This window comes from Sorghum bicolor, chromosome 6 (genome assembly GCF_000003195.3).
Source record: "Sorghum bicolor cultivar BTx623 chromosome 6, Sorghum_bicolor_NCBIv3, whole genome shotgun sequence".
Lineage (NCBI taxonomy): Eukaryota > Viridiplantae > Streptophyta > Magnoliopsida > Poales > Poaceae > Sorghum > Sorghum bicolor.
The window spans coordinates 2689421-2702395 of NC_012875.2; the positions used below are offsets into that span (position 1 = coordinate 2689421).

The 12975-nt window shown below is 46.2% G+C and overlaps 1 protein-coding gene across 3 annotated transcripts in view; it reads right to left on the reverse strand.

Annotated features, from left to right (window-relative positions):
* LOC8066014 overlaps window positions 1–12975 on the reverse strand; it is a 32366-nt gene that overhangs the window by 4030 nt on the left and 15361 nt on the right. The gene's annotated exons all lie outside the window — the stretch shown is intronic.

The window sequence follows — 12975 nt, forward strand, 5'->3', positions numbered from 1 at the left end:
TATATATAATACACACCTACCTAGGGAGACTGGGGGAACATAACAAGTGTGCCATTCCATCTATAAACGCTGAGGCTACTGCCGTGTGTGTGCGCATACAATTACGAGGTGCCAATCAAACTATATATACTAGATGATACTGCGCAAAGTGTATTATGCTGTATATGAGGATTGAGGAGAGCTATACAGAGAGATTGATATTGTGTTGTTGTGGATTTTTCATGGATAAATTCAGATAACCATGTATATGTAATAACCATTTAAAGGTCTATATCTTTTAAAGTGCTACTGCCTCAGTCGTGTAATACAGTGCATTCTAGCATTAAAAATTTCTTCTCAAATATAATGCATTCTAGATAACAAAAACTAATTTTGTATTAAATACTTTCTATTTATCGATCAATCACCATAAATCACGTTGATGATAGCATCTGATTAGGAGATAAAATGAGGGTGCATGCGTCTTTTGTGTCTCTCTTAGGCCCTGTTTAGTTCTCCACCCAAAAATTTTTCATCCATCCCATCGAATCTTTAGACACATGCATGGAACATTAAATGTTGATAAAAAAATAAACTAATTACACAGTTTGGTTGAAAATCGCGAGACGAATCTTTTAAGCCTAGTTACTCCATAATTAGCCTTAAGTGCTACAGTAACCCACATATGCTAATGACAGATTAATTATGCTTAATAGATTTGTTTTGCAGTTTCCTGACAAGCTATGTAATTTGTTTTTTATTAGTTTCTAAAAACCCCTTCCGATATACTTCCGACATATCCGATGTGACACCTAAAAATTTTTTATCTCCAATCTAAACAGGGCCTTAATTTGTCCTAAATTTTTTAGAATGTCCATACAAACATACGATTTAATTGAAAAATAAGACATGCAAAAATAAATGAGTTAAAAGGTAAGCGCACTAATGAACTTTCATGTAGAAAATGCAACGTACTTATGCACGGTCCAAATCTACTCTCCCTAAAAAAATGCATCCATAAACTAGAAAAAAAGGATTTGCAGTAATGTCTCTTTTCTTAGGGGCGTCTCAATCTAAAAGTGCCGAATGATCCTTGGAGCCCAAAGCTTACGAATTTGTAGGGGTGGCCGGTATTATCAGCTGCCCCTACAAATGACCATAGGAGCCCTTACAAATAGATTTGCAGGGGCGACTAGATCTACAGACGCCCTTATAAATGAACACCGAATAGTAAAAATTAAGTATTGAAATTTGATTTTTTCAAATGACCTTGAATTGAGAAAACAAAAGTTATATATATCTTAAAAGTTATAGAACTTTGTAGTTAATAATATTTTATTTCAAAACATTTTGTCAACGATAACTACATTTGAATTTTTCAAATTTAAAATCTGTATTTTTTTAAATGATCTCTAATGGAGAGACAACCCCAACAACTGTGTAGTTGATAGCATTTTTATTTGAAATCATCTAGTTGAGTATAATTACGTCTAAATTTCCAAAATTTGAAATTCAACCTTTTCAAACAACCTCAGTTGGATAGCAAAAACAAAAGTTGTAGATCTTGAAAAGTTATAGAGCTGTGTAGTTGACCACTTTTTTATTTGAATTCGTTTAGACTTCTAAACACTTATTTGAAATTTAGTTGAGTATAATATAAGGAGAAAGAATATCTGTTATAAACACATGTAAATGTGAGTGTAGTGGTTAGGAGAGTATTATGCTATGTGGAAGGTCACGGGTTTGAACCCAAGTGTCCAAGAAGCGTGTGTCATTCGCTCAAAATAATTAAAAAAATTGCTATTTTTTGCCCAATTTTTTTAGAGTTCTGAGAAAGCCGACAGATTGGGGACCACACCTACAAATTGTCAAATTGTATATACCCCTGGGTAGAGGCGGTTGGGCAAATCGCCTCTACTAACCCTTTTGAGCTGCCCCTAGAAACGTTTTGTGCAGTAGTGGTATCCTTAAAAAAAAGAAAAGTTGGTCGTAATCTGAGGCGCACGGATGTCTGCTTGTATTCACTGCCTCAATACAAATAACTTGGGGACCACACCTACAAATTATCAATTTGTATAGACCAGCTGCCCCTAAAAACGTTTAGGCCAGTCTCAATGCATGTTTCATAAGAGTGTCAGACACATTAAATAGAGTGTCACATAAGCAAAATTGCTGACTTGGCAGGGTCATTAAATGAAGGAGTTTCATCAGATGAGAGAGGAGTTTCATCCCCATGAAACTCTTGTGGCTCGGTTACCTAGTTTATAGTCTTAGTAACTGTACAATAAAACTATGCATTGAGGCTGGCCTTAGTGCAGTAGTGGTATCCTTAAAAAAGGAAATTAAAAGTCGGTCGTAACCTGAGGCGCACCGATGACTTGTATTCGCTGCCTCAATACGAACAACTCCCGCACCACTATGTTCCCATTGATGTTTCTTTCCTCCAATCACTGATAGAGAGCCAAAGAGCTCACTCTCACAACCCACGATGGTGGAGAGAGGAGGTGGCTGTAGTCGTTGTCTTTTTAGGCAAAATCGGAGCTTCAGTTAATCATGGGTAAAATTACATGAGACCAGGTGGGGTTAGGGTTGGATATCGAGCCAGCTCGGTTCGTTAGTGGCTCGGCTCGTTATAGCTCGGCTTGTTATGGCTAAGCTCGTTATAGCTTGTTATACAAACGAGCTGGCTGGGCTCGGCTCGTTAGTGAGCTCGAGCAGCTCGTTTGGCTCGCGTGCCAAATCATAAAAACATAGTAGAAAGTGATTATAAATTTATAGAAGCAATTGAGCAACAAATACATCACATGCATACTTAAAATGAACTAAACAAAGTACTTATATCTTTAACAATTTAACAAACAAACTGAGTTTTGTCTAGTCAGCCCACTACGATCACGACTGTGACTACATAATAGTCATACTCATACAGTTTAAGCATTATCCATTGACGGATAAAGTTAGGGATTCATGAATGAGCTAGATCAAGCTACTATGATAATTGACTAGCTTGTTATGGCTCGTGAGCAACTCACGAGCTGGCTCGAGCTGGCTCGTTATAAAATGAGCTGGCTCATTATAAAACGAGTCGAGCTCGAGCCGATCTATTAATGAGCGAGCTAGCGAGTTACGAGTTTTTTGTCCAGCCTTATGTGGGGTATTATGCCACTCCACCACTTGAGATTGTCACGGGATACCAAGCAAGCACAAGCATGAGCTAGCTTAACACAATTTCTACTAATAAAACGAAAATCAAAACTATCAAAGCTCTGGCTAGGCTGTAGTCGTAGTAGCGCTCTTGCTGTGGACCCAAATGAATATGACCTTGACCAATTTCGGCAGACTCAAGTCCAACATGTGATTTTCCTTTGAAAGGTGATCCAATCTCATGGGAAAATAAATTAGGCGTGGAATAAGTTTCCTACCAGGATAAGACTATCCCATCTATTTATATGAAAAGATCTTGACCGATTGAGTGATGTATCTATCCAATCATCAAAAACGCATCTATGTTTATTACTTTTTGTCTTTGTCGGTGCGAGATTTGGCCGAGAGCGTCACCGACTAGTAAACCGTATTCTGCGTGTGTTAGACCCGGATGACAGATAGTTTGACATAAGGTTTATATTAGTTCGGGCACTCAAACAGGTCCCTATGTCCGTTGGAAGCTCAACTAGTATTGCCTTTGCCCGAAGGGTTTATATAGGGGTTACAAGCTGTTTGAGAGAGGGAAGAGGTTCCCAAGTCTCTGGCGTATGGAAGTGGTGTGCGTGTGGGGATTTTCGTAAGTCATCTCTCTCACGCGGGGGAAGGGCTCTCACCCTCTCTTATAAATCAAGGGGGTAGATGGAGGGTATATCAGTTGCTTAAACAATAGAGGAAAGAGCAAGAAGAAAATAACAAGGTGCCAAAAGGGCACACCGTGTCACCATCCATCCATAACACGCAGCACCTGTTTGTACAGAGATTGTGGCCATCTCATCCTGGCCTCTCTATGCACTGGTGCCATGCCTCCTAGCCATCCCTCCTTCTGTGTCATCATACCGTTCAGGGATGGGTGGTTCGTGTCCTTGGAAGTGTGTAGAGATGGGAGTTGGTGACACAATAACCATTGTTACTTTGGGCTATAGAGGTATGGTCATCTGATCGTAGTTGAGGTGAAAGCTACTATTCGAGGCGACACTATTCTCCATGCCTCTGTAGAGGGCCCGTAGCCATGCCTATCCCATTTGGAGGTGCAGGCATCATGGTGGCGGGCTTTGGGCGCTTACCGAGGCCGCGTTAGAGGGTGAGACCCATCTCTCGGGTGAGGCGGTATTCGTATGAGGGGGGTTGGGTGCCTTGAAGCAGCGCACCACCCCTTGGGAGAGGCGGAGAGTGCCCTACACTACTACATTATTTGTTTATAGAGGCGGGCGTTTTGGATTTCAGGAAATGGGTAAACAAAACGCCTCCAATAGAAGGTCACGTTAAATCATGCATTAACCGAGGCGGTTGTCACGCCTACCTCGGTCAATGAATTAAAAAAATAAAAAAACTAGAGCCCACCGGTGAGCCCATTTTTGAGCCCACAGGTGAGCGCGGTTCTAGCCCTACCACTAGCCGCCGCGGTGCCACCGGAGCGCACCTCCATGCCGGATCCACCATCACTAGGCTCTTTCACGCTGAATTCACACCATGGTGGAGCCGTGAAGGTGGATCCATCTCCTCTACGTCGGATTAGGGGGTGGCCATGCCGAAGGAGGTAGCTGTGTGCTGGTAGAGGAGCTCGGGGGAGGGGAGCACCACTGCAATGCTTGTACAGTCGCGGCTCGCCTTGCCAAGCGTTGACGAGCTCAGGGAAGGGGGATGCCGCCGGGATCTGGTCTCTCCGTGCGTTGAAGAGCTCGGGGAAGGGGGATGCGCCACCATTGCTAGATCCGCCCACGCCGAGGCTGGTTCTATCACCGGTGAGCTCGAGGGAGAGGGGATCCAGGTGCCCTGCTAAGTGCCTCCACACGGCCTCCCGCCATGATGCTTGCCGAGCACCATGGCGCGCCCCCCCGCCGCTGCGCTGCATGGCAGCACGCCACGCCACCGCCACTAGAGAGAGGGAGGGAGATGGAGAGGAGAGGGAGAAAGAGGAGCCGATGAGGGAGGAGAGCTGAGTGGGGCACCATGAGGGGGAGGGCCGCAGCAGCGAGGTGTAAGAGAAGGGGTGTGGCTACAGTGTGCGAAGCGAGGGGCGAGGCTGCCTGCTAGAGGAATGGGAAGGAAACCCTAGACATCGGTATATATACAACGATGCGATATCAGGCTACATGGGCTGCCTACTAGGCCATGATTTACTGAGGCGGGCCTTATAGTGTACCGCATCTGAAAATAGATTTACCGAGACGGTTATTACAAGACGTCCGCCTCCAAAATAAACTATTTTTGGAGGTGATTGGCTTAAGATGTTCGCCTCATAAATCGATTTTGTGAGACAGTTATTTTCAACCGCCTCAGTAAATAAAAAATGTCCGTCTTGGTTAATCTGAGGTATTAACCAAGGCGGTTGAAAATGTTGCCCGCCTCTAAGGTCTTTTTTAAAACGCCTCGCAAACGATTTTCTATAGTAGTCTCGAGAGCTTGGATACACATGGGAAGATGTCAGAGGGACTAGGCAAAGTGAAAAGTCATTGGCAAGTGCTGCGTGCTTGAGGTGAAGTTGGTCCTTTGACCAGAAACTCATCTTCGTGTCGCTATTAAAGACATATAATTAAGCATCCTTGATATAGATATCCGATAGTATCCCTAAACTAGTGGAGTGCGGCACTCCTTTAGAGGCTTGAGGACATCGTGCTCGTGACAATGTGTAAAAAAGAAATGCTCATTGAATTACTTGTATTATGGGTCATTTAGTTAGAGGGTGTGCATGAGGCCTTTGAGGGGTTGTATATCCCTCCAAGGGCTTCTCCAAGGTGCCTAAAACATCCACTTACCTCTGGGGAATAGTTTCTTCGCATGTCATTCCCTTGACCGCCCGTTAGGTCTCGATGCAAGTATAGCTCTCGAGACCCTGCTCATTGTAGGGGATTTGTCACGAGTCCTCGTCTTTTCAGGCTATCATCCCTCATGCGTTCTTCCAAGGAATGGAAGGGGGTGAGCTCATCCATACTATCCTCATCTGAACAAAACATGGTTCTCATTGAGCTATTAATGGGTCTGTCCATATGGTGCCCTGGCGCTTGTTCATAAGGGTCGGCTAGTGGCTAGTCATGGTAGGCTCCATTTTTCTCGGCTGGCCAACTCATATAGTTTGAGGGTCTGTTTAGTCGATCTTGAGAGCTTTGATGCCTTTGTTTGGGGAAAACCATGAATCAAAGCCATCCAATACTCAGACATGGGTCCAGACGCCCTTGGTGCTTAACGCGTTAGGGTTCTGGCTACTAGGAGGCTCATCTGCCGCTATCTCTGACTCTACATGTTCTGAGGCAGCTATCAAACCCATTCGTGGGCCAGCCTTCTTACCTCTAGTCCATAAATGGGCCATAGGGTTGTATATAGCACCATAGCCATCTTACCTTTCGAGGCCTATCCCCAGGTTTTATGCACTCAGAGCGTGAAATAATTAATGTAGCACGGGATGATGGCTCTACAAGAGATTGTGCATGTGATCAAAAAGTTCGAGATGTGTGGGAAAACATACCAGTTGTTGTATTGGGGATGATTGGGAGCAGAACTTGAATCGTCCTGGCCTATCCCTTATTTAGCCTAACAGCCTTCTCCTCTGGTCACATCTCTATCCTAATCAGATCTTTTCTACCATTCTCACTGATTAGTGCAACTGAGTGAGAGGAGAGATAAAAAATCTTACCACCCTCGTGGCAATTTCATGGCTGTTCTCAGGGAGGTCGGTGGAGCCATAGCTTCATTCGTCCTTCATCAAAAAGGACACAAAGGAGCTCATTTGCAGAGGTCTCTTGTGCTCCCGTATCTTGGATGACAGATGGCCAGAGTGGATCATTCCTGGTGGCGAGTATGTGACATCCCCCAGCCTAGGTTATGTCACGAGTTTTGCTCACTTTCATGCATGGGGGTTCAATACTCTGACGGGCATGTTCTTCTGGGGCCTCCTTCACTATTATGGGATCAAGTTGTAGCACCTCAATCCCAACTCTGTTCTGCAGGCGGCGGTGTTTGTCGCCTTTTGTGAGGGCTTCTTGCGAATAAAGCCCAACTTTGCACTGTGGAAATATTTCTTTGGTGCCACTATTTTCAAAAGGATGGTGAGGAAAGGGGTGGTGGCACTAGGGCATATGGGTAGCATCATGTTTTAGATCTGGTTGCACCGAGCGGTGGAGTATATCTCTATGAAGGTGGTGACATCACATAAAGGTTGGCATCAAAGGTGGTTCTACCTCTAGAGCGACCCCGACGCATTACTCTTGGTGTACACTAGCAGGATCATCTCTATGGCATTGCCTCATTGGGTTTGTGGGGCTTCTACCGAGGAGAAAAGAGAGCATGGGGTCGAGGGTCTTATCCAGGCATTCCGTCACCTGAAGGGCGAAGGCATGACTGGAGCCCATGTTGTTGCCATATTTCACCATCAAAGGGTGTTGCCGCTAATGAATCGAGAACAATCCCTCGTCAAGATGGTGCCAGACGTGCCTTGGGTGGGAATGATGCTTTCGCCGGAACCGATCAACGATGAGGAAGTGTTGAAGCCCTTTAAGGAGGCATTTGGGTCCATTCTTGAGCGTTGTTTGCTCACCAACTGCCCACCAATGAGACCGGAAGATGGTTTTGCAGGGTTAATGAGTGACCTTTTTTCTCTTGAGCTCTTGTAATTTTATTTGGTTTACCTTTATTGATCTGAGAGTCAGAAATTGCAGTTCAATCTAAACCCATCTCATGACTCTGAACTGCCCCTCCCTAATGCTGAGGCTTGGGAGGCTTGGGAAGTTTGCGCATTGGCGTGAAGTCACAAGCTAGTGGCCTAGGTCCATAGTGGAGCTGTGACAGTAGAGTATGAAGTGGCATGGGCTTTGGAGCCCTTGGATTATTTGGGCTTGGTGCATCCTCGAGTGAAAACTAGGAAGGACGAGTCGCTGCACTAGGAGGTGGTGAGTGCCCCTTAGCAAAGTTCCACCAAGGCGCTGGCTTAAGAGAAGAGACCCCATTTAGATGAGGTGGGGTCAAGCATTGAGGCGCTGTTGCTAAAATAGGCTCACCCCAGGTCATCGAGGTAAAAGACCATTCTTTCCCTCTCACCATGATTTTGGGATGCGTTGTCCTTCCTGATGCCATTTTTGCAGGACGTCATAGCGAGTGCAGGGCCAAGCGTCAACTGGTGAGGTCTACATTGGGGTTTGTTCCCTTGCCCTTAACACTCCTAGTTTGTAGGCATCCTTGGTCGAGAAGGGATAGGAAGAGGCAAAGGCTCATGTTTTGCTCTAGGCTGACACCAGACTGCCCGCTAGGGAGGTGCCTGTGTGTGAGAGATCCAAGGCAAAAGTCACAAGGGACATTGAGGTGGCCATGGTGACACTCGAGATGCCACAACTACGACCGATTGAAATAGTGGAGTTGGAATCTCCCAATGAGGTGGTTAGTGGGGTGAGTCCAAATCAGGCGGGGGGCGTCTGAGCATGTCATGTCATTACCTGTGGCCGCTGTAGAAGAATAGGAGGTGGTGGGACATGTGGACAGAACTCCCCCTATCTTGTGGAAGTCATGAAGAGTGGTAGCCCTCGGGGGGAGGTGACTCTGTGTGTAATCAAGTTGCCACTGATGCCTGCTGGAGGAAGTTGAGGAACTTGGTTTGCTCCTACCGATGAAGGCAGTATCCTTGTGTGGCAGGGACGTGATCCCAATGCATTGGGGGCTACGCCTTACCTAGTCAGATTAGAGTGACATGAGAATGCTAGTGTTCATTTTGGACGACGCCACTAAACAAGGGCACTAGTCAGTGGTGCAAGGTCTTTAGAGTGTCTCAGGCACTCTTCATGCGACACTGAATGTGCTGCACAATCAAGTTGCCCCCACCAGCTAGGTGTGGTGTTTAGACCTCTCCATTGAACGCTTGCTCCTTCCCTTAGGTATTGATGGGGCTTCTTTTTCCAAGCACTCATAGATTGTTGTCAAGCGAAGTCAGAGTTCCTCCGTCATGAGCGTGACGCCTGGGAACACGTCGCCAAGGTCTAGGAGCTGGAGTCACAGCTCATGGAGGCTTGGTGGAGGACAGTGCTTATAGATTAAGACCTGGTAGACCTTTGTGTTTGCTACTCCAAGGCCATGGCCCGTGCTCGAGATGTAGAGGACTAGGTAAGTAATGCCTTGTAATGGAGGCGTCAATAGGAAGAGGCGGGCCAGAAGTTAGAGGTAGAGCTAGATGAGGCTTGTGGTGAGCATCTTATCGCTTGCTGGGAGCATGATGAACCAAAGATGTTAAGGATATGTTGAGGAGGCAACTTCTAGGTAGATCAAAGAGAACTGGAAGCTCTCGGTTGAGGTCGAAGTGCTACCCTTTCAAGGAACTGAGCGACAACATGCCAAGAAAGGGCAGATTGAAGGTAAATGATGTTGGTCCCTTTCATCCGCTTTTTTCCTCATGGGATCCCTTTTCTAAGCTAAGTTTTGTGTTTTTTGGTGGTTAGCCCTCAGCATCAAGCTTACGGAGTGGAGGCAAACCTAGGCATAGCATGGCCGGACCAAGAGGAGGGGAGCACGACTATTACTCAATGGTGGCTCTCACGCTATTGACTCCATCTGTGGTGCTCTTATGGTCAAGTGGGAGGATCCTAAGCCCAGTTTGTTGGTTAACTCGCTTAGAGGGCATGTGGCTAGGGCTTTCGAGTGGGTTCACGCCCTGGCCACATGGGCGCTTCACCTCACAGTGCATCGTGCACTCATGGTGTATTGGTCTCACTATATGGCCATCGACCTAGGAGCCCTTATTGAAGGTTATGTCAACACACCTGACGCCGTGCTCGACACCATTGACGAGGAGGTGCAGGTGCCGATGACGTCCCACATGGCCTTCTTTGTGGAGGAAATTGTCTCTCCACTGTGCGAGCTATGAGAAGTGGCTTGGTACAGGCATCACCTATGTAGAAAACTTTTTGTAACAAGAGGGGAGGGATTGATAGCCTCGAGGCTTTTCAATTAACCTGGTATCTTGGATGTCACAGTGACAGGCTCAGACACATGAAGAAGATTTTGCAAAATTTTTGTAAATGCTTGAGGTGGTCAGGGGGTGGACGTCATTCCCCAATTTTCTACCCCTAGGGGAGGGTTGGCCCTAGCGGTCGGTCATGGCGGTCAGTTGTGATGGTCCTTTTTTGCTTTGGAAATGTTCTACGTGTTTCGCCATCACTGTGGATAAAAATTTTAGCGAGCATAATGTCCAGGAGAAGTTACAGGTAGAAATGTCATAGTTGTTTGATGTTCCAAGCGTTGGTGAAGATCTTGCCACTGGAGGTTGCCAGCTTGTAGTTGCTAGGTTGATATACTTTAGAGACAACGAAGGGGGCTTCCCATGGTGGTGTTAGCTTATGGTGGCCCCTATTGTATTATCGGAGGTGAAGCACTAGGTCCCTGACACTGAAGATGTGGCCTCATACGCGTCGATCATGGTAGCATTGTAGAGGTTGCTGATATTTGGCGGAGTGGAGCAATGTGACATTGCATGCCTCCTAAATCTGATCTATGGCATCCTCTAGGAAAGTCTTGTTGTCTTGCTCGGCACACGTCCTGACCCGGGGCGCTCCATACTCTAGGTCGTTGGGGAGTACAACCTCATACTTATAGACCATAAAAAAGGGAGTAAAGCCCATGGCCCTACTAGGTGTTATCATCAGACTCTTGAGGACCAACGCGAGCTCTATGACCCGTCACTAGCTAAATTTGTTCAATTTTTTGAAGATTCTTGGTTTGAGGCCTTGTAGGATCATACCATTGGTGCGTTTGACTTGCCCATTCATGCAGGGGTGTGCTATGACTACCTAATGCATGTGGATGTGGTGATCATCGCATAATTCGAGGAATTTTTCTACCGGTGAACTAAGTGTCATTATCGGTGGTGATAGAGTTCAAGACCCCAAAATGGTGGATGATGTCAGTGAAGAAGAGCACCATGTGCTCGGCTTTGATCTGTGTGATCAGCCAAGCCTCAATCCATTTTGAGAACTTGTCAATGGCAACTACTAAGTGGGTGAAGCCCCTAGGTGCCTTCTGAAGGGGCCCAACTAGATCCAACCCCCAGACTATGAACAACCATGTGAGAGGGATCGTTTGGATGGCTTGGGCCGTAGATGTGTCTATCGAGCATATTACTGACATCCCTTACAGGGGCGCACTACTTTGACCAATAGTGGTTGGCCAATAAAAGCCATGCTAGAACTAATAAGGGTGCGAGGTGTGGTGTTGTGGCTGCAAATGCCTTGGTGATTCTCATCTAGGAGCTTTCTTCCTTGGTCGATGGGAATGCAGCACTCAAGAATCCATGTAGGTCTCATTTGTAGAGCTCTTTGTCTAGCAAGAGAAAGGTTTTGGCTCATTGAGCAAGGCATTGGGCCTCACTCTAGTCAGGGGGAGGACTCCTCGGACTAGGCATTCGAGGATCGGGATCTTCCAGTCTGGTTGAACGTCAATCTCTAGAGTCGGGTCCTCATCAACCTCCATAACCTCGGGGTCAGGGGGAGCCAAGGCTGATTCTACCAATGAGGCTGGGGCAAGGGAAGTATCATATTCCCCTCCTGATCCCTCATAATTGACAGAAGGCTTATGCAAGTTGCTAGAAAAAACACTAGTGCGAACCAACTCCTGGCCGAAGGCTAATTTTGTGAGCTTGTTGGATGCCTTGTTGAACTGCCTCACGACGTGATTGAGCTCAAGACTGTCGAACTTGTCTTCCAAGGTGCATACTGCACGACAGTACGCTTGGGATCATGATAGTCTGACTCCTTCATAACCTAGTGCACAAGCAATTAGGAGCCACCTCGGACATTGCGGCATTCGATTCCTAGCTCCATTGTGATGTGTAGGCTGTTGACTAGCACTTTGTATTCTACTACATTGTTTGAGGTGGCGAAATGAAAGCAGATCATGTACCTCATATGCACACCTTGGGGGAGACAAAAATGAGTCATGTGCTGGTCCACTTTTCATCATCGACCCATTGAAGTACATCATCTAGTAGTCTTGTTCTACTAGGGCTGGTGGTACCCAGGTCGTCCATTCTGCCATGAAGTCATCGTCTAGTAGTCTTGTTCTACTGGGACTTGTTGGCAGTTCATGGGGCGTAGTTGAGGCCTTCTCCCATGAGATCGACCCTCCTCGTTGCCACTCAGTTTTGGATCACTTCCCTAAGGGGAAACATTGACACCACTATGATAGGATGTGACTCGAAGTAATGGTGTATGTTTCATCAAGCGATGAGGACCAAATACAGGAGTTTCTGGATCTATGGATAGCATGTCTTGGTGTCGGACAGGAGTTGACCAATGAAGTATACTAGACATGGAACCTTGAGGATGCATCCTTCTTCCTGTCGTTCCATGATGATAGCAACATTGACCACTTGGGTCATGGCCACAATGTATAGTAAAAGCAGATGCTTCTTGGCCAGGGGTACAAGGATCAAGGCCCTACCAAGACCTTCTTGAGCTCTCGATCATGTGTTGAGCCTTGGGTGTCCATTCAAATCGGTCAGCCTTAGCTAATAAAGAGGCAGACTCCTTTTGCCAAGGCCTAAGATGAAGTGACTCTAGGCTGCGAGACATCCAGTGACACGTTGGAAACCTTTTAGATTTTGGATGGGCCCTATGTTCATGATGGTAGAAATCTTTTCAAGGTCGGTCTCAATGCCATGCTCATAGATAATAAAGCCGAGTAACATCCCTCTTGGTACCAGAAGACACATTTTTGGGGTTGAGTTTGATGTTCTTGGCTTTTAGCCTTTCAAAGGCTAGGTTGAGGTCGAGCACCATGTGGTCGGATTTTTATATTTCCACACTATGTTGTCACATAAGC